Source organism: Paramisgurnus dabryanus, chromosome 9 (assembly GCF_030506205.2).
Source record: "Paramisgurnus dabryanus chromosome 9, PD_genome_1.1, whole genome shotgun sequence".
Lineage (NCBI taxonomy): Eukaryota > Metazoa > Chordata > Actinopteri > Cypriniformes > Cobitidae > Paramisgurnus > Paramisgurnus dabryanus.
In genome coordinates, this window is record NC_133345.1 from 5,684,351 (window position 1) to 5,704,296 (window position 19,946).

Consider the following 19,946-nt stretch of genomic DNA (forward strand, 5'->3'; position numbering starts at 1 on the left):
CCACGATTAGATCATCGGGTCTCATACTTTGGAATTAATAAGAAATAATTATTCAGTCTAAAGAAATAAGAAGTAAAATGTCTAAGTATTTCTCCAAATGTGCAGACTCATTACAATAAACGGGAGCAGACACGAATAGTTATGTATGTCTCGTTATTTTATTTAAAATTGACAGCTGTCTAACATATGATATATTTTGATAATACGAAATGCTAAAAAAATAATATAACACCAATCGACAATATCTGTTATTGTTATTTTTACAAGTAAATTCATGTGTAGGAGAAAACAAAGCAGCTGTCAGTCCATACTATATTGAGTGGCCATCGTAGTGGTGCAACCTGAACGATGTTTTCCTTACTTCCGGTCAAAGGCGCCATTTTGTGAAATAGGCATATAGGTGACGCTGGAGCACGCGGCCATTGTCTCTGTTCAACAAAACAAGTGTATATATACACATACGCATATTTTTCCTCAATCAATCACCGAATACAAGGTGCAATTCGATGCCAACTGGCCCTTCTCTCTGGTTTCATGTTTGTAAGGAAAATTAAGGGGGAAATTACGATAGCATTTCAGCCAAACATTCATTCGTGCCACGCTGCTTTTCTTTGAACGAAAAAAAAAACCCTCTGCTCCCCCTACACAATTTCTTCTCCTGTTATTTTATGCTTAAAACAAGCAAATAAATCTGCCTACAGGGTAAGAAAAAATTCGTTAACTTTTCCCATAAACACTTAATTCAAGAAAAATTGTCCCACCCCACTGGCCATTTTTTATCCACAATACACATTCGATGTCTGCACGCACCATTGTCTTTGTTCAACGCAAACAATTCTGTTGCGTTTTTCTTTGAACGAAGTGCTCCGCCTAGATAATTTGACCCATATTCACATGGGTTTGTTTCTCGTTTTTTCTTTGAGAACAATCTATATAGCGCTTTCCACAATCGTTTTGGTGTTAGCTTTACGTAAAATAGAAACACAGAAAAGTACTGAGCGATGGAGAAACCACGAAGCGGAACATATTATGACCACGGATTGGCAAACAAACTGGCAACCACGCACAAAAGAAGCAAACTCTGGTTTTAAACTCACCTTATTTGTCCCCGGAAAGCGCCAGAGTCGATGCACGGAGTGGACGGAGCAAGCCTCGCTTCCATAGCCGAAGGTCAAAAATCCATTCAAACGTGTAGTCCCCGGTGTCCACTCGATTTTACCCAAAAAGCCGAGGAGCGATACCGCAATGGCATCCGGAGAAGGCGCTGGCTGTCGGGATGGAGGTTAGCGGGTCAGAGATCCGGCACTGAAGGTCTGCGTTCATTACTCACCGTGTGCATTTCACTCTATACTTGTAAAAAAACCATACAAATACATACAGAAACAGTTATCACTCATACAAAAAGAAACACGAAGGTAAAGCTTCAGTTAATTTGCTCGCTGAATGCTTTTTGCATGCACATACAAAACTGAACAAAACTGATATACTGAACAAAATAGGCCCCAAAATTGAGGAACACCAGTTGTTTAGTTAAACTGATTGAATAGCACTTTGCTTTCTATTTGTTAAATATGAAATGAGACAATAAATTACAAATTACATTTCAATGCCTGCAGCGTGTTCATGTCCACACCACAAATAAAACCGTGTGACCCTTTTTTTTGGTTTAAAGATTGAAAGTTTCGAACCTACGCAACACTCTAAAGACAAATGCTCCTAAATAGTACCAAATAAGGGTTCTTCAGCTTGTAACCATAGCAGAACCCGTTTTTTTGGTACTATATAGAACCTTTTTATACGGTTCTATAAAGAATCTTGTCTTGAAAAATGCTCACCTCAGTGGTGCTATAAAGAACGATTAATTTATCAGCTGTCAGGAGTGACATTTTTGTTATTTATCCACTTTCTAATGTATAGCACTTGATAAGGATTAACAGTTTAAAAACAGAAATGCAAGACATCAGAAAATACATTTATTTTTTACTTTCATAACATGAGAGGTGTCATACAATAACAAATATGTGCTTTAAAATCACATTCCTAAGTTAAAAATATACATAAAAATAGATATATGGATCATTACACAAATCACTACTCAAAGGAAATATGTTAAATAACTGCTTCAATATTAATTAACAATAACGTTTGGCCAAGGCAGTCCTTGTAAATAGACATATAAATAGACAAATAAAATCATGACATATATGCCATAGAGCCTGAGATAGAGAAAAATAATAAGGAATTCTGCTTTTACTACCATCTCAGAAATATTGCCAGAATTGGAGGTTTTGTCTCAAGACAGGACTTAGAGAAACTTGTTCATGCTTTCATCACCAGCAGGGCCGATTATTGCAATGGACAATGGTTTAAAAAAGTACTGTTACTTGTTTAAAAACCACTTCATGGCTACAGGCCGAAATACATGACAGATATGCTAATCGAATATGAAACCGATTACTCGGAGCAATAGGATCAGGTCATTTAGAAAAAACAGGGGTTCACTCAAAACAAGGTGCATCAGCATTTAGTTATTATCAGCTTTCAGAAGAGATCAGATGTGCTTCAACAGTAGACACTTTTAAATCTAGATTAAAAACACATCAGTTTAACTTTGCATTTACTGAATGATTTAAAACAGTACGAATAAAACAGTACAAAAGAATAAAACAGTATGAACCTTACCTGTTATAAAGGGAATGAAGCTTACGGTATGGTGCTTACCTGCAGAAATAAATAAAGTACAATAAGAACACACAGAACTTCAATTTTCAAAATTATTTTAACAATAAATGATGATTATTTTACTGGTTTACCTGTTTGCGATTACCACAGAATCCCGTCACCTGGCTGCGGTCTTCATTTGGTGAACGGTTCTTCACTCATAATTGACCTATACAAGAAATAGAGAAGAATAATAAGCAATTCTGCTTTTACATGTAGATGTGTGCCCCAAGAACACAGACACACCGGCTCCAAAAAGTTTAAAAAGTACACATTTCTGTTATTTTAATGTGGCAAATGTGTCAGCTTTAAAAGAAGCATACATTACCTTTTAAAGAGGATGCGCACTGCGTGAAATACCTTTACTCCCAGCATAAGCAAGCAATTTTCAAAATGCTTTTAAAAGTAATGGTGATTATCTTACTTGTTTAACTGTTTGTGATTACCATGGAATCATGTCACCATCATTTTTAAGCTTGTAAAGCAAATAATGAAACATTGACTTAGTAGGAAAAAATATTTTGGAAGTATCGTGATAAAGGATGAAGAAAATATTTTGCAAAGTGATGGTTAGCACACGGTTGATGGTACCTAATAAATTCCATCATATTTTTTTTATTCCTACTATGGAAGTCAATGGTGACTATCTGCTGTGGGTTTACCATCATTCCTCAAAATACCTTCTTTTGTGTTACTCAGAAAAAAAACTAATCCTCGTGTTGTTGTAAGCCTGTATGCATGAGTAAATGATGACAGAATTATCATCATAAATTGAAATATCCCTTTAAACTGTATTTCCCCCCCTTAAACCTAAACTTATTTTCTTACGGCAAGTCATTTAGGTAATCAAGAAAATACTTTACCCGTTGTCTTTGTGAGTTAAACAAATACAGCTACGCTTCCAGGTCTGTCGACGTTGCTGTGGTTTTTCGACAGCTGTATTATGAAGGGTAGCGAATGAATGAATACATTGCAAAAAATCATTTCTTACTTGTTATTTCGAACTGTTTTCACTGTACAAATATCTAGAAAGTCTTAAAATAAGATGCATTTTTTGATGAGCAAAATGCCCTAAGAAAATAAGCCTAGCCTTTAGGGAGAAAAAAACTCAAAATTTAAGCGAATTTGGGCTTAAAACAAGCAAATAAATCTGCCAAAGGGGTAAGAAACAAATCTAGATATAAACACTTAATTCAAGAAAAATTGTCGTAGCCCATTGGCAGATTTGTTGGCTTGTTTAATGTACATGCATGTACAATATTTCAATTTGTCTTGTATTTATTAGCATTTTGTATTGCCCAACGCTGTCTATGTTGTTTAACTGTTGTCATTTTCTTATAAAAGCCTTTATAATTTATTAGTTTGGATGATTGCCATTCCCGAGAACCTCTTATATTGGAAATAAAAGAATCATCTAAGCATTATTTTGTTGACTGTCTCTTAGACATGTAGCCGTTTGATTGTGGTTCTATTTAATGGCTAGTCTATTCTTTTGGAATGGTCAAACGTCTATTAGATTTTCACTGACAGCCCAAATTAAGCCTTGTTTTAGCCTAGACACATATTCGCTGTCTATTAGAAATTATGTAGTCGTTGAATAGCCGCTTTTTTGATGACTAATGTATTCTTGGGCCGTGGTTAGACGTCTCTTGGATTTTACGCAAAACGACAAAAGAATCTATTTTTAACACATAGGTCAGGGGAGAGCGCGAACGCAGTCCCCCACTATCAGAAATTTTGCAGTCGAGATTCCCACATTTGGGGAATTCGCAAAGGGTCAGCACAACCGGAGTGCAATGGCTGAGCCTCGCCCTGGGTGAACCACCTTCATGATCATGGTGTCTCCCCTGCCAGGTAAGTATGAGCGACACCCTTTGAGGCCAGACGGCCGCATCTTCCTGTGACCGATCACATCAACGGCGCCCCCGAAGGCCGTCCGACTAACATTTCATTACTGTGTGTGACCAGGTGGAAAGCGCACGAAGCCACGTCTGAGACCAAACATTCTTCGAGATCTACCCTATTTTTATTCCGTTTCCAGCCCGGTTGAACCGTGTAGAGTGAAATATGTGAAACAATTTAAATCAAATGGATTTAAATTGCGCATTCAAATATATGGTTTCGTTATTACAAAGTAACTTTACGTGGAATAGAAACAAAGAAATGTACAGAGCAATCAAGAAACAACGAAAGCATAGCAATTTTAGAACGTGGATAAATAAAAACACAGGGCTCAATGACTTACCCGTTGTCGTTGTGAGTTAAACAAGTACAGCTATGCTTCCAGGTCTGTCGACGTTGCTGTGGATTTTCGACAGCTGTAGTATGAAGGGTAGTGAAAAAAGTTTTCAGGTGTTTTTAACATTCCAATCGGCCTCTTTCGCTTTTGTTGCACCTTCAGCTGTGTCGAGGATGTTTAATTCGTCCTCGGATCACCACCACAAACTTGTAAAGAAAATAATTAAATACATTACAAAAACATTTCTTTATCAGCGTGTTCATTTCCACGCAAGCTTTTCGTTAAACCAATAAAGCCAACGAAAACACAGCAATTTAAAGAAACACACGTATTAGAAAAAACACCGTCATTCACGCACAAAAGAAGCAAATTCTTTTATTGTATTTGACTTATTTTTCCCCGAGAAGGGGAGCGCACCATTCATGGAAACACTGCAATACCATGTTGATGCATGGAGTGGAAGGAGCAAGCTCCGCTTCCATTTCCGAAGGTCAAAAATCCATTTAACATATAGTCTCCGGATAGGAGACGTATCAGACATTAAACTGATAAGAACAGATACTACACTTGATCTTAGCCAAAAGGCCGAGAAGCGATACCGGAATAGACGCAGCCAAAGGGGGAGCCGGCGAAGGCGCTGGCTTTTGGGGTGGAGGCTAGCGGGCATTTAACTCTATACGTTACAGAGGTAGAACGTTGAGCTAGCAGATCAGAAGTTCATGTTTTCTAAACCCATGCAGAAAACACACACAAACTGTTGGGAAAAAGCAGTCATCGCTTAACCAAACAGAAACATGAAGTAAAGCTTCAGTTAATTTGCTTGCAGCTTGCAGATCCAATACGTCGATCGTAAAGGTAATGCCGATAGATCGCACATACCTTAACTGTGTATGCTGCTCCACGCCTCCACGAGCTTCGGGAAACAGAGCGCAAAATTGTCATTATGGTCTTGGATTAACTGTGAAACATGCTTTGCCTTTCTTCTCAAATGTGTTTTCATAAATCTTACGCTGTCCGCTGCAGCTCAGTCGTCTAACTTCTGAAATTTACCAGGATGCGCATTTTTTCCTTGATGCAGGAACTGATCCACGCTCATGAGAGAGAGAGAGAGAATTTAGAATTTTCAAAAAACCTTTATTACAAATTAAAACATTTTCATAACCTCAAATCAGAAAAAACAAAGGGGAAAAAAAAATATATATATATATATAGTAACGGAAATAACAAAAAATAAGCCAACATAGGAGCAAAGACGAAATCATCTTCAATAACCAGACACAGAGCTCCTCCATAATACCAAATCAATTCAAAAGAAAGAAGATCATTCATTGCTTTTAAGTATCTAAAACCAATAAGGATTCTAGATTTAACTTATTTTAAAAACTGCTAATATATCATGGCTTCCAGGTCTGTCAACGTTGCTGTGGTTTTTCGACAGCTGTAATATGAAGGGTAGAGTGAAAAAAAATGTTTAAGTGTTTTGAACATCCCAATCTGTTCGTTTACTTAGTATTTTATTCATGTTTTCGAGTTAAAAAATAATTCTTAAATCAAGATACATTTACTTAATAAGCAAAGTGGCTTAGAATTTAAGTATTGTTTACTGAAATAAATTCTAAAATGTAATAGGTTAAGGCTTAAAACAAGTAAAAATATCTGCCAGTGGGGTAAGAAAAATAAACCTAAATTGAGTTTATTATTGAATTAAGTTGAAACTAGAATTACGTTTATTTTTCTTACCCCGCTGGCAGATATTTTTTTACTTGTTTTAAATATAAACCTGTTGATTTTTATAATTTATTTCAATTATTACAAAGTATACGATCTGATTTTTTAATCGCGGTGTTTGTTTTATTCCTCGTTTCTTTTCCGTGCATTTGCTTTATTTATTTATTTTTGCTTGTTGCATTTAAATGCACGTTTGATTTGTTGCCACATTATTCTGTGTTAATGTATTTTTTAACATGTTTATAAACAAAAAGTGCGTTATTATAATTAATTATATGGCTGTGAATTCCCAGCAAACACAAAACGCTTTTATAACAATTTTCTATTACAATACATAATATCTTAAGCCACTTTGCTTACCAAGTAAATGTATCTCCATTTAAGAATTGTCAGATATTCACAAGAAAACAAGACAAAAACAGTAAGTAAGATATTCATTTACTTTTTTCTTTCAAACATGAATTTACAGACGGCTGGAAATTTTAAATAAAATAACTAGACATACCTATTCGGGTCTGCTCCCGTTTGCTGTGATGACGGGGACTTAGTCCAAAGCACATTTTGAGGAATACTTACACATTTTACTTCTTATTTCTTTGGAATTAATTATTATTTATTTTCAATTACAAAGTATGCGATCTGATTTTTTTAATCGCGGTGTTTGTTTTATTCCTCGTTTCTTTTCCATGCATTTGCTTTATTTATTTATTTTCTGCTTGTTGCATTTAAATGCACATTTGATTTGTTGCCACATTATTCTGTGTTAATGTATTTTTTAACATGTTTATCAACAAAAAGTGCGTTATTATAATTAATTATATAGCTGTGAAATATATACAAGAATTCCCAGCAAAAACAAAACGTTTTTATAACAATTTTCTATTACAATACATAATATCTTAAGCCACTTTGCTTACCAAGTAAATGTATCTCCATTTAAGAATTGTCAGATATTCACTAGAAAACAAGACAAAAACAGTAAGTAAGATATTCATTTACTTTTTTCTTTCAAACATGAATTTACAGACGGCTGGGAATTTTTAATAAAATAACTAGACATACCTATTCGGGTCTGCTCCCGTTTGCTGTGATGACGGGAGACTTAGTCCAAAGCACATTTTGAGGAATACTTACACATTTTACTTCTTATTTCTTTGAAATTAATTATTATTTATTTTCAATTACAAAGTATGAGATCTGATTTTTTTAATCGCGGTGTGTGTTTTATTCCTCGTTTCTTTAGCTCACACAACATTCTACCAAAAAACAGCAGATCATTTTCTACTAGATAACTCCATACACTATGGATTAAAAATGTCCCGACTGCGAACCTGATAAAACCCAGGTAAAAAGCAAATACAAATAAACCATTTTGATTTAGCAAAAGTTTACAAATAAATGCACTCCCTGCACACAACAAGCACGTCTAGTTACCATTCATATTTTGCGTGATTTAAGTTTCGTCGCATACATTTTGGAAGGCACACGATAAAAACAAAATAAGGCTTTTAATGTATGCAGACTTCATTCTCCGTTGAGGGCTTATCAATCATAATAAACGCTGTTAACTCTTCTCATTGAATGGTCTAAATCCAATGCTGGTAAAGAAATCAAATGTGCATTTCAACGCAACAAGCAAGCCGTAAAGCAATGGATGCAGGCAAACAAACGAGGAATAGCACATACACCACGATTAGATCATCGGGTCTCATACTTTGGAATTAATAAGAAATAATTATTCAGTCTAAAGAAATAAGAAGTAAAATGTCTAAGTATTTCTCCAAATGTGCAGACTCATTACAATAAACGGGAGCAGACACGAATAGTTATGTATGTCTCGTTATTTTATTTAAAATTGACAGCTGTCTAACATATGATATATTTTGATAATACGAAATGCTAAAAAAATAATATAACACCAATCGACAATATCTGTTATTGTTATTTTTACAAGTAAATTCATGTGTAGGAGAAAACAAAGCAGCTGTCAGTCCATACTATATTGAGTGGCCATCGTAGTGGTGCAACCTGAACGATGTTTTCCTTACTTCCGGTCAAAGGCGCCATTTTGTGAAATAGGCATATAGGTGACGCTGGAGCACGCGGCCATTGTCTCTGTTCAACAAAACAAGTGTATATATACACATACGCATATTTTTCCTCAATCAATCACCGAATACAAGGTGCAATTCGATGCCAACTGGCCCTTCTCTCTGGTTTCATGTTTGTAAGGAAAATTAAGGGGGAAATTACGATAGCATTTCAGCCAAACATTCATTCGTGCCACGCTGCTTTTCTTTGAACGAAAAAAAAAACCCTCTGCTCCCCCTACACAATTTCTTCTCCTGTTATTTTATGCTTAAAACAAGCAAATAAATCTGCCTACAGGGTAAGAAAAAATTCGTTAACTTTTCCCATAAACACTTAATTCAAGAAAAATTGTCCCACCCCACTGGCCATTTTTTATCCACAATACACATTCGATGTCTGCACGCACCATTGTCTTTGTTCAACGCAAACAATTCTGTTGCGTTTTTCTTTGAACGAAGTGCTCCGCCTAGATAATTTGACCCATATTCACATGGGTTTGTTTCTCGTTTTTTCTTTGAGAACAATCTATATAGCGCTTTCCACAATCGTTTTGGTGTTAGCTTTACGTAAAATAGAAACACAGAAAAGTACTGAGCGATGGAGAAACCACGAAGCGGAACATATTATGACCACGGATTGGCAAACAAACTGGCAACCACGCACAAAAGAAGCAAACTCTGGTTTTAAACTCACCTTATTTGTCCCCGGAAAGCGCCAGAGTCGATGCACGGAGTGGACGGAGCAAGCCTCGCTTCCATAGCCGAAGGTCAAAAATCCATTCAAACGTGTAGTCCCCGGTGTCCACTCGATTTTACCCAAAAAGCCGAGGAGCGATACCGCAATGGCATCCGGAGAAGGCGCTGGCTGTCGGGATGGAGGTTAGCGGGTCAGAGATCCGGCACTGAAGGTCTGCGTTCATTACTCACCGTGTGCATTTCACTCTATACTTGTAAAAAAACCATACAAATACATACAGAAACAGTTATCACTCATACAAAAAGAAACACGAAGGTAAAGCTTCAGTTAATTTGCTCGCTGAATGCTTTTTGCATGCACATACAAAACTGAACAAAACTGATATACTGAACAAAATAGGCCCCAAAATTGAGGAACACCAGTTGTTTAGTTAAACTGATTGAATAGCACTTTGCTTTCTATTTGTTAAATATGAAATGAGACAATAAATTACAAATTACATTTCAATGCCTGCAGCGTGTTCATGTCCACACCACAAATAAAACCGTGTGACCCTTTTTTTTGGTTTAAAGATTGAAAGTTTCGAACCTACGCAACACTCTAAAGACAAATGCTCCTAAATAGTACCAAATAAGGGTTCTTCAGCTTGTAACCATAGCAGAACCCGTTTTTTTGGTACTATATAGAACCTTTTTATACGGTTCTATAAAGAATCTTGTCTTGAAAAATGCTCACCTCAGTGGTGCTATAAAGAACGATTAATTTATCAGCTGTCAGGAGTGACATTTTTGTTATTTATCCACTTTCTAATGTATAGCACTTGATAAGGATTAACAGTTTAAAAACAGAAATGCAAGACATCAGAAAATACATTTATTTTTTACTTTCATAACATGAGAGGTGTCATACAATAACAAATATGTGCTTTAAAATCACATTCCTAAGTTAAAAATATACATAAAAATAGATATATGGATCATTACACAAATCACTACTCAAAGGAAATATGTTAAATAACTGCTTCAATATTAATTAACAATAACGTTTGGCCAAGGCAGTCCTTGTAAATAGACATATAAATAGACAAATAAAATCATGACATATATGCCATAGAGCCTGAGATAGAGAAAAATAATAAGGAATTCTGCTTTTACTACCATCTCAGAAATATTGCCAGAATTGGAGGTTTTGTCTCAAGACAGGACTTAGAGAAACTTGTTCATGCTTTCATCACCAGCAGGGCCGATTATTGCAATGGACAATGGTTTAAAAAAGTACTGTTACTTGTTTAAAAACCACTTCATGGCTACAGGCCGAAATACATGACAGATATGCTAATCGAATATGAAACCGATTACTCGGAGCAATAGGATCAGGTCATTTAGAAAAAACAGGGGTTCACTCAAAACAAGGTGCATCAGCATTTAGTTATTATCAGCTTTCAGAAGAGATCAGATGTGCTTCAACAGTAGACACTTTTAAATCTAGATTAAAAACACATCAGTTTAACTTTGCATTTACTGAATGATTTAAAACAGTACGAATAAAACAGTACAAAAGAATAAAACAGTATGAACCTTACCTGTTATAAAGGGAATGAAGCTTACGGTATGGTGCTTACCTGCAGAAATAAATAAAGTACAATAAGAACACACAGAACTTCAATTTTCAAAATTATTTTAACAATAAATGATGATTATTTTACTGGTTTACCTGTTTGCGATTACCACAGAATCCCGTCACCTGGCTGCGGTCTTCATTTGGTGAACGGTTCTTCACTCATAATTGACCTATACAAGAAATAGAGAAGAATAATAAGCAATTCTGCTTTTACATGTAGATGTGTGCCCCAAGAACACAGACACACCGGCTCCAAAAAGTTTAAAAAGTACACATTTCTGTTATTTTAATGTGGCAAATGTGTCAGCTTTAAAAGAAGCATACATTACCTTTTAAAGAGGATGCGCACTGCGTGAAATACCTTTACTCCCAGCATAAGCAAGCAATTTTCAAAATGCTTTTAAAAGTAATGGTGATTATCTTACTTGTTTAACTGTTTGTGATTACCATGGAATCATGTCACCATCATTTTTAAGCTTGTAAAGCAAATAATGAAACATTGACTTAGTAGGAAAAAATATTTTGGAAGTATCGTGATAAAGGATGAAGAAAATATTTTGCAAAGTGATGGTTAGCACACGGTTGATGGTACCTAATAAATTCCATCATATTTTTTTTATTCCTACTATGGAAGTCAATGGTGACTATCTGCTGTGGGTTTACCATCATTCCTCAAAATACCTTCTTTTGTGTTACTCAGAAAAAAAACTAATCCTCGTGTTGTTGTAAGCCTGTATGCATGAGTAAATGATGACAGAATTATCATCATAAATTGAAATATCCCTTTAAACTGTATTTCCCCCCCTTAAACCTAAACTTATTTTCTTACGGCAAGTCATTTAGGTAATCAAGAAAATACTTTACCCGTTGTCTTTGTGAGTTAAACAAATACAGCTACGCTTCCAGGTCTGTCGACGTTGCTGTGGTTTTTCGACAGCTGTATTATGAAGGGTAGCGAATGAATGAATACATTGCAAAAAATCATTTCTTACTTGTTATTTCGAACTGTTTTCACTGTACAAATATCTAGAAAGTCTTAAAATAAGATGCATTTTTTGATGAGCAAAATGCCCTAAGAAAATAAGCCTAGCCTTTAGGGAGAAAAAAACTCAAAATTTAAGCGAATTTGGGCTTAAAACAAGCAAATAAATCTGCCAAAGGGGTAAGAAACAAATCTAGATATAAACACTTAATTCAAGAAAAATTGTCGTAGCCCATTGGCAGATTTGTTGGCTTGTTTAATGTACATGCATGTACAATATTTCAATTTGTCTTGTATTTATTAGCATTTTGTATTGCCCAACGCTGTCTATGTTGTTTAACTGTTGTCATTTTCTTATAAAAGCCTTTATAATTTATTAGTTTGGATGATTGCCATTCCCGAGAACCTCTTATATTGGAAATAAAAGAATCATCTAAGCATTATTTTGTTGACTGTCTCTTAGACATGTAGCCGTTTGATTGTGGTTCTATTTAATGGCTAGTCTATTCTTTTGGAATGGTCAAACGTCTATTAGATTTTCACTGACAGCCCAAATTAAGCCTTGTTTTAGCCTAGACACATATTCGCTGTCTATTAGAAATTATGTAGTCGTTGAATAGCCGCTTTTTTGATGACTAATGTATTCTTGGGCCGTGGTTAGACGTCTCTTGGATTTTACGCAAAACGACAAAAGAATCTATTTTTAACACATAGGTCAGGGGAGAGCGCGAACGCAGTCCCCCACTATCAGAAATTTTGCAGTCGAGATTCCCACATTTGGGGAATTCGCAAAGGGTCAGCACAACCGGAGTGCAATGGCTGAGCCTCGCCCTGGGTGAACCACCTTCATGATCATGGTGTCTCCCCTGCCAGGTAAGTATGAGCGACACCCTTTGAGGCCAGACGGCCGCATCTTCCTGTGACCGATCACATCAACGGCGCCCCCGAAGGCCGTCCGACTAACATTTCATTACTGTGTGTGACCAGGTGGAAAGCGCACGAAGCCACGTCTGAGACCAAACATTCTTCGAGATCTACCCTATTTTTATTCCGTTTCCAGCCCGGTTGAACCGTGTAGAGTGAAATATGTGAAACAATTTAAATCAAATGGATTTAAATTGCGCATTCAAATATATGGTTTCGTTATTACAAAGTAACTTTACGTGGAATAGAAACAAAGAAATGTACAGAGCAATCAAGAAACAACGAAAGCATAGCAATTTTAGAACGTGGATAAATAAAAACACAGGGCTCAATGACTTACCCGTTGTCGTTGTGAGTTAAACAAGTACAGCTATGCTTCCAGGTCTGTCGACGTTGCTGTGGATTTTCGACAGCTGTAGTATGAAGGGTAGTGAAAAAAGTTTTCAGGTGTTTTTAACATTCCAATCGGCCTCTTTCGCTTTTGTTGCACCTTCAGCTGTGTCGAGGATGTTTAATTCGTCCTCGGATCACCACCACAAACTTGTAAAGAAAATAATTAAATACATTACAAAAACATTTCTTTATCAGCGTGTTCATTTCCACGCAAGCTTTTCGTTAAACCAATAAAGCCAACGAAAACACAGCAATTTAAAGAAACACACGTATTAGAAAAAACACCGTCATTCACGCACAAAAGAAGCAAATTCTTTTATTGTATTTGACTTATTTTTCCCCGAGAAGGGGAGCGCACCATTCATGGAAACACTGCAATACCATGTTGATGCATGGAGTGGAAGGAGCAAGCTCCGCTTCCATTTCCGAAGGTCAAAAATCCATTTAACATATAGTCTCCGGATAGGAGACGTATCAGACATTAAACTGATAAGAACAGATACTACACTTGATCTTAGCCAAAAGGCCGAGAAGCGATACCGGAATAGACGCAGCCAAAGGGGGAGCCGGCGAAGGCGCTGGCTTTTGGGGTGGAGGCTAGCGGGCATTTAACTCTATACGTTACAGAGGTAGAACGTTGAGCTAGCAGATCAGAAGTTCATGTTTTCTAAACCCATGCAGAAAACACACACAAACTGTTGGGAAAAAGCAGTCATCGCTTAACCAAACAGAAACATGAAGTAAAGCTTCAGTTAATTTGCTTGCAGCTTGCAGATCCAATACGTCGATCGTAAAGGTAATGCCGATAGATCGCACATACCTTAACTGTGTATGCTGCTCCACGCCTCCACGAGCTTCGGGAAACAGAGCGCAAAATTGTCATTATGGTCTTGGATTAACTGTGAAACATGCTTTGCCTTTCTTCTCAAATGTGTTTTCATAAATCTTACGCTGTCCGCTGCAGCTCAGTCGTCTAACTTCTGAAATTTACCAGGATGCGCATTTTTTCCTTGATGCAGGAACTGATCCACGCTCATGAGAGAGAGAGAGAGAATTTAGAATTTTCAAAAAACCTTTATTACAAATTAAAACATTTTCATAACCTCAAATCAGAAAAAACAAAGGGGAAAAAAAAATATATATATATATATAGTAACGGAAATAACAAAAAATAAGCCAACATAGGAGCAAAGACGAAATCATCTTCAATAACCAGACACAGAGCTCCTCCATAATACCAAATCAATTCAAAAGAAAGAAGATCATTCATTGCTTTTAAGTATCTAAAACCAATAAGGATTCTAGATTTAACTTATTTTAAAAACTGCTAATATATCATGGCTTCCAGGTCTGTCAACGTTGCTGTGGTTTTTCGACAGCTGTAATATGAAGGGTAGAGTGAAAAAAAATGTTTAAGTGTTTTGAACATCCCAATCTGTTCGTTTACTTAGTATTTTATTCATGTTTTCGAGTTAAAAAATAATTCTTAAATCAAGATACATTTACTTAATAAGCAAAGTGGCTTAGAATTTAAGTATTGTTTACTGAAATAAATTCTAAAATGTAATAGGTTAAGGCTTAAAACAAGTAAAAATATCTGCCAGTGGGGTAAGAAAAATAAACCTAAATTGAGTTTATTATTGAATTAAGTTGAAACTAGAATTACGTTTATTTTTCTTACCCCGCTGGCAGATATTTTTTTACTTGTTTTAAATATAAACCTGTTGATTTTTATAATTTATTTCAATTATTACAAAGTATACGATCTGATTTTTTAATCGCGGTGTTTGTTTTATTCCTCGTTTCTTTTCCGTGCATTTGCTTTATTTATTTATTTTTGCTTGTTGCATTTAAATGCACGTTTGATTTGTTGCCACATTATTCTGTGTTAATGTATTTTTTAACATGTTTATAAACAAAAAGTGCGTTATTATAATTAATTATATGGCTGTGAATTCCCAGCAAACACAAAACGCTTTTATAACAATTTTCTATTACAATACATAATATCTTAAGCCACTTTGCTTACCAAGTAAATGTATCTCCATTTAAGAATTGTCAGATATTCACAAGAAAACAAGACAAAAACAGTAAGTAAGATATTCATTTACTTTTTTCTTTCAAACATGAATTTACAGACGGCTGGAAATTTTAAATAAAATAACTAGACATACCTATTCGGGTCTGCTCCCGTTTGCTGTGATGACGGGGACTTAGTCCAAAGCACATTTTGAGGAATACTTACACATTTTACTTCTTATTTCTTTGGAATTAATTATTATTTATTTTCAATTACAAAGTATGCGATCTGATTTTTTTAATCGCGGTGTTTGTTTTATTCCTCGTTTCTTTTCCATGCATTTGCTTTATTTATTTATTTTCTGCTTGTTGCATTTAAATGCACATTTGATTTGTTGCCACATTATTCTGTGTTAATGTATTTTTTAACATGTTTATCAACAAAAAGTGCGTTATTATAATTAATTATATAGCTGTGAAATATATACAAGAATTCCCAGCAAAAACAAAACGTTTTTATAACAATTTTCTATTACAATACATAATATCTTAAGCCACTTTGCTTACCAAGTAAATGTATCTCCATTTAAGAATTGTCAGATATTCACTAGAAAACAAGACAAAAACAGTAAGTAAGATATTCATTTACTTTTTTCTTTCAAACATGAATTTACAGACGGCTGGGAATTTTTAATAAAATAACTAGACATACCTATTCGGGTCTGCTCCCGTTTGCTGTGATGACGGGAGACTTAGTCCAAAGCACATTTTGAGGAATACTTACACATTTTACTTCTTATTTCTTTGAAATTAATTATTATTTATTTTCAATTACAAAGTATGAGATCTGATTTTTTTAATCGCGGTGTGTGTTTTATTCCTCGTTTCTTTAGCTCACACAACATTCTACCAAAAAACAGCAGATCATTTTCTACTAGATAACTCCATACACTATGGATTAAAAATGTCCCGACTGCGAACCTGATAAAACCCAGGTAAAAAGCAAATACAAATAAACCATTTTGATTTAGCAAAAGTTTACAAATAAATGCACTCCCTGCACACAACAAGCACGTCTAGTTACCATTCATATTTTGCGTGATTTAAGTTTCGTCGCATACATTTTGGAAGGCACACGATAAAAACAAAATAAGGCTTTTAATGTATGCAGACTTCATTCTCCGTTGAGGGCTTATCAATCATAATAAACGCTGTTAACTCTTCTCATTGAATGGTCTAAATCCAATGCTGGTAAAGAAATCAAATGTGCATTTCAACGCAACAAGCAAGCCGTAAAGCAATGGATGCAGGCAAACAAACGAGGAATAGCACATACACCACGATTAGATCATCGGGTCTCATACTTTGGAATTAATAAGAAATAATTATTCAGTCTAAAGAAATAAGAAGTAAAATGTCTAAGTATTTCTCCAAATGTGCAGACTCATTACAATAAACGGGAGCAGACACGAATAGTTATGTATGTCTCGTTATTTTATTTAAAATTGACAGCTGTCTAACATATGATATATTTTGATAATACGAAATGCTAAAAAAATAATATAACACCAATCGACAATATCTGTTATTGTTATTTTTACAAGTAAATTCATGTGTAGGAGAAAACAAAGCAGCTGTCAGTCCATACTATATTGAGTGGCCATCGTAGTGGTGCAACCTGAACGATGTTTTCCTTACTTCCGGTCAAAGGCGCCATTTTGTGAAATAGGCATATAGGTGACGCTGGAGCACGCGGCCATTGTCTCTGTTCAACAAAACAAGTGTATATATACACATACGCATATTTTTCCTCAATCAATCACCGAATACAAGGTGCAATTCGATGCCAACTGGCCCTTCTCTCTGGTTTCATGTTTGTAAGGAAAATTAAGGGGGAAATTACGATAGCATTTCAGCCAAACATTCATTCGTGCCACGCTGCTTTTCTTTGAACGAAAAAAAAAACCCTCTGCTCCCCCTACACAATTTCTTCTCCTGTTATTTTATGCTTAAAACAAGCAAATAAATCTGCCTACAGGGTAAGAAAAAATTCGTTAACTTTTCCCATAAACACTTAATTCAAGAAAAATTGTCCCACCCCACTGGCCATTTTTTATCCACAATACACATTCGATGTCTGCACGCACCATTGTCTTTGTTCAACGCAAACAATTCTGTTGCGTTTTTCTTTGAACGAAGTGCTCCGCCTAGATAATTTGACCCATATTCACATGGGTTTGTTTCTCGTTTTTTCTTTGAGAACAATCTATATAGCGCTTTCCACAATCGTTTTGGTGTTAGCTTTACGTAAAATAGAAACACAGAAAAGTACTGAGCGATGGAGAAACCACGAAGCGGAACATATTATGACCACGGATTGGCAAACAAACTGGCAACCACGCACAAAAGAAGCAAACTCTGGTTTTAAACTCACCTTATTTGTCCCCGGAAAGCGCCAGAGTCGATGCACGGAGTGGACGGAGCAAGCCTCGCTTCCATAGCCGAAGGTCAAAAATCCATTCAAACGTGTAGTCCCCGGTGTCCACTCGATTTTACCCAAAAAGCCGAGGAGCGATACCGCAATGGCATCCGGAGAAGGCGCTGGCTGTCGGGATGGAGGTTAGCGGGTCAGAGATCCGGCACTGAAGGTCTGCGTTCATTACTCACCGTGTGCATTTCACTCTATACTTGTAAAAAAACCATACAAATACATACAGAAACAGTTATCACTCATACAAAAAGAAACACGAAGGTAAAGCTTCAGTTAATTTGCTCGCTGAATGCTTTTTGCATGCACATACAAAACTGAACAAAACTGATATACTGAACAAAATAGGCCCCAAAATTGAGGAACACCAGTTGTTTAGTTAAACTGATTGAATAGCACTTTGCTTTCTATTTGTTAAATATGAAATGAGACAATAAATTACAAATTACATTTCAATGCCTGCAGCGTGTTCATGTCCACACCACAAATAAAACCGTGTGACCCTTTTTTTTGGTTTAAAGATTGAAAGTTTCGAACCTACGCAACACTCTAAAGACAAATGCTCCTAAATAGTACCAAATAAGGGTTCTTCAGCTTGTAACCATAGCAGAACCCGTTTTTTTGGTACTATATAGAACCTTTTTATACGGTTCTATAAAGAATCTTGTCTTGAAAAATGCTCACCTCAGTGGTGCTATAAAGAACGATTAATTTATCAGCTGTCAGGAGTGACATTTTTGTTATTTATCCACTTTCTAATGTATAGCACTTGATAAGGATTAACAGTTTAAAAACAGAAATGCAAGACATCAGAAAATACATTTATTTTTTACTTTCATAACATGAGAGGTGTCATACAATAACAAATATGTGCTTTAAAATCACATTCCTAAGTTAAAAATATACATAAAAATAGATATATGGATCATTACACAAATCACTACTCAAAGGAAATATGTTAAATAACTGCTTCAATATTAATTAACAATAACGTTTGGCCAAGGCAGTCCTTGTAAATAGACATATAAATAGACAAATAAAATCATGACATATATGCCATAGAGCCTGAGATAGAGAAAAATAATAAGGAATTCTGCTTTTACTACCATCTCAGAAATATTGCCAGAATTGGAGGTTTTGTCTCAAGACAGGACTTAGAGAAACTTGTTCATGCTTTCATCACCAGCAGGGCCGATTATTGCAATGGACAATGGTTTAAAAAAGTACTGTTACTTGTTTAAAAACCACTTCATGGCTACAGGCCGAAATACATGACAGATATGCTAATCGAATATGAAACCGATTACTCGGAGCAATAGGATCAGGTCATTTAGAAAAAACAGGGGTTCACTCAAAACAAGGTGCATCAGCATTTAGTTATTATCAGCTTTCAGAAGAGATCAGATGTGCTTCAACAGTAGACACTTTTAAATCTAGATTAAAAACACATCAGTTTAACTTTGCATTTACTGAATGATTTAAAACAGTACGAATAAAACAGTACAAAAGAATAAAACAGTATGAACCTTACCTGTTATAAAGGGAATGAAGCTTACGGTATGGTGCTTACCTGCAGAAATAAATAAAGTACAATAAGAACACACAGAACTTCAATTTTCAAAATTATTTTAACAATAAATGATGATTATTTTACTGGTTTACCTGTTTGCGATTACCACAGAATCCCGTCACCTGGCTGCGGTCTTCATTTGGTGAACGGTTCTTCACTCATAATTGACCTATACAAGAAATAGAGAAGAATAATAAGCAATTCTGCTTTTACATGTAGATGTGTGCCCCAAGAACACAGACACACCGGCTCCAAAAAGTTTAAAAAGTACACATTTCTGTTATTTTAATGTGGCAAATGTGTCAGCTTTAAAAGAAGCATACATTACCTTTTAAAGAGGATGCGCACTGCGTGAAATACCTTTACTCCCAGCATAAGCAAGCAATTTTCAAAATGCTTTTAAAAGTAATGGTGATTATCTTACTTGTTTAACTGTTTGTGATTACCATGGAATCATGTCACCATCATTTTTAAG

General features: G+C 35.6%; 4 non-coding genes across 4 annotated transcripts; all 4 read right to left on the bottom strand.

Moving 5' to 3' along the window:
- Nucleotides 1–4,418: 4,418 nt before the first annotated feature.
- On the bottom strand, nt 4,419–4,583 carry LOC141282563 (U1 spliceosomal RNA). Its single transcript, XR_012337360.1, has one exon. It is a non-coding gene; the product is annotated as a U1 spliceosomal RNA (small nuclear RNA).
- Nucleotides 4,584–5,366: 783 nt separating this feature from the next.
- LOC141282604 (U2 spliceosomal RNA) lies at nt 5,367–5,557 on the bottom strand. Its single transcript, XR_012337403.1, has one exon. It is a non-coding gene; the product is annotated as a U2 spliceosomal RNA (small nuclear RNA).
- A 7,236-nt stretch (nt 5,558–12,793) lies between these two features.
- On the bottom strand, nt 12,794–12,958 carry LOC141282564 (U1 spliceosomal RNA). Its single transcript, XR_012337361.1, has one exon. It is a non-coding gene; the product is annotated as a U1 spliceosomal RNA (small nuclear RNA).
- Nucleotides 12,959–13,741: 783 nt separating this feature from the next.
- Nucleotides 13,742–13,932, bottom strand: LOC141282605 (U2 spliceosomal RNA). The gene has a single exon (XR_012337404.1). It is a non-coding gene; the product is annotated as a U2 spliceosomal RNA (small nuclear RNA).
- Nucleotides 13,933–19,946: the final 6,014 nt, after the last annotated feature.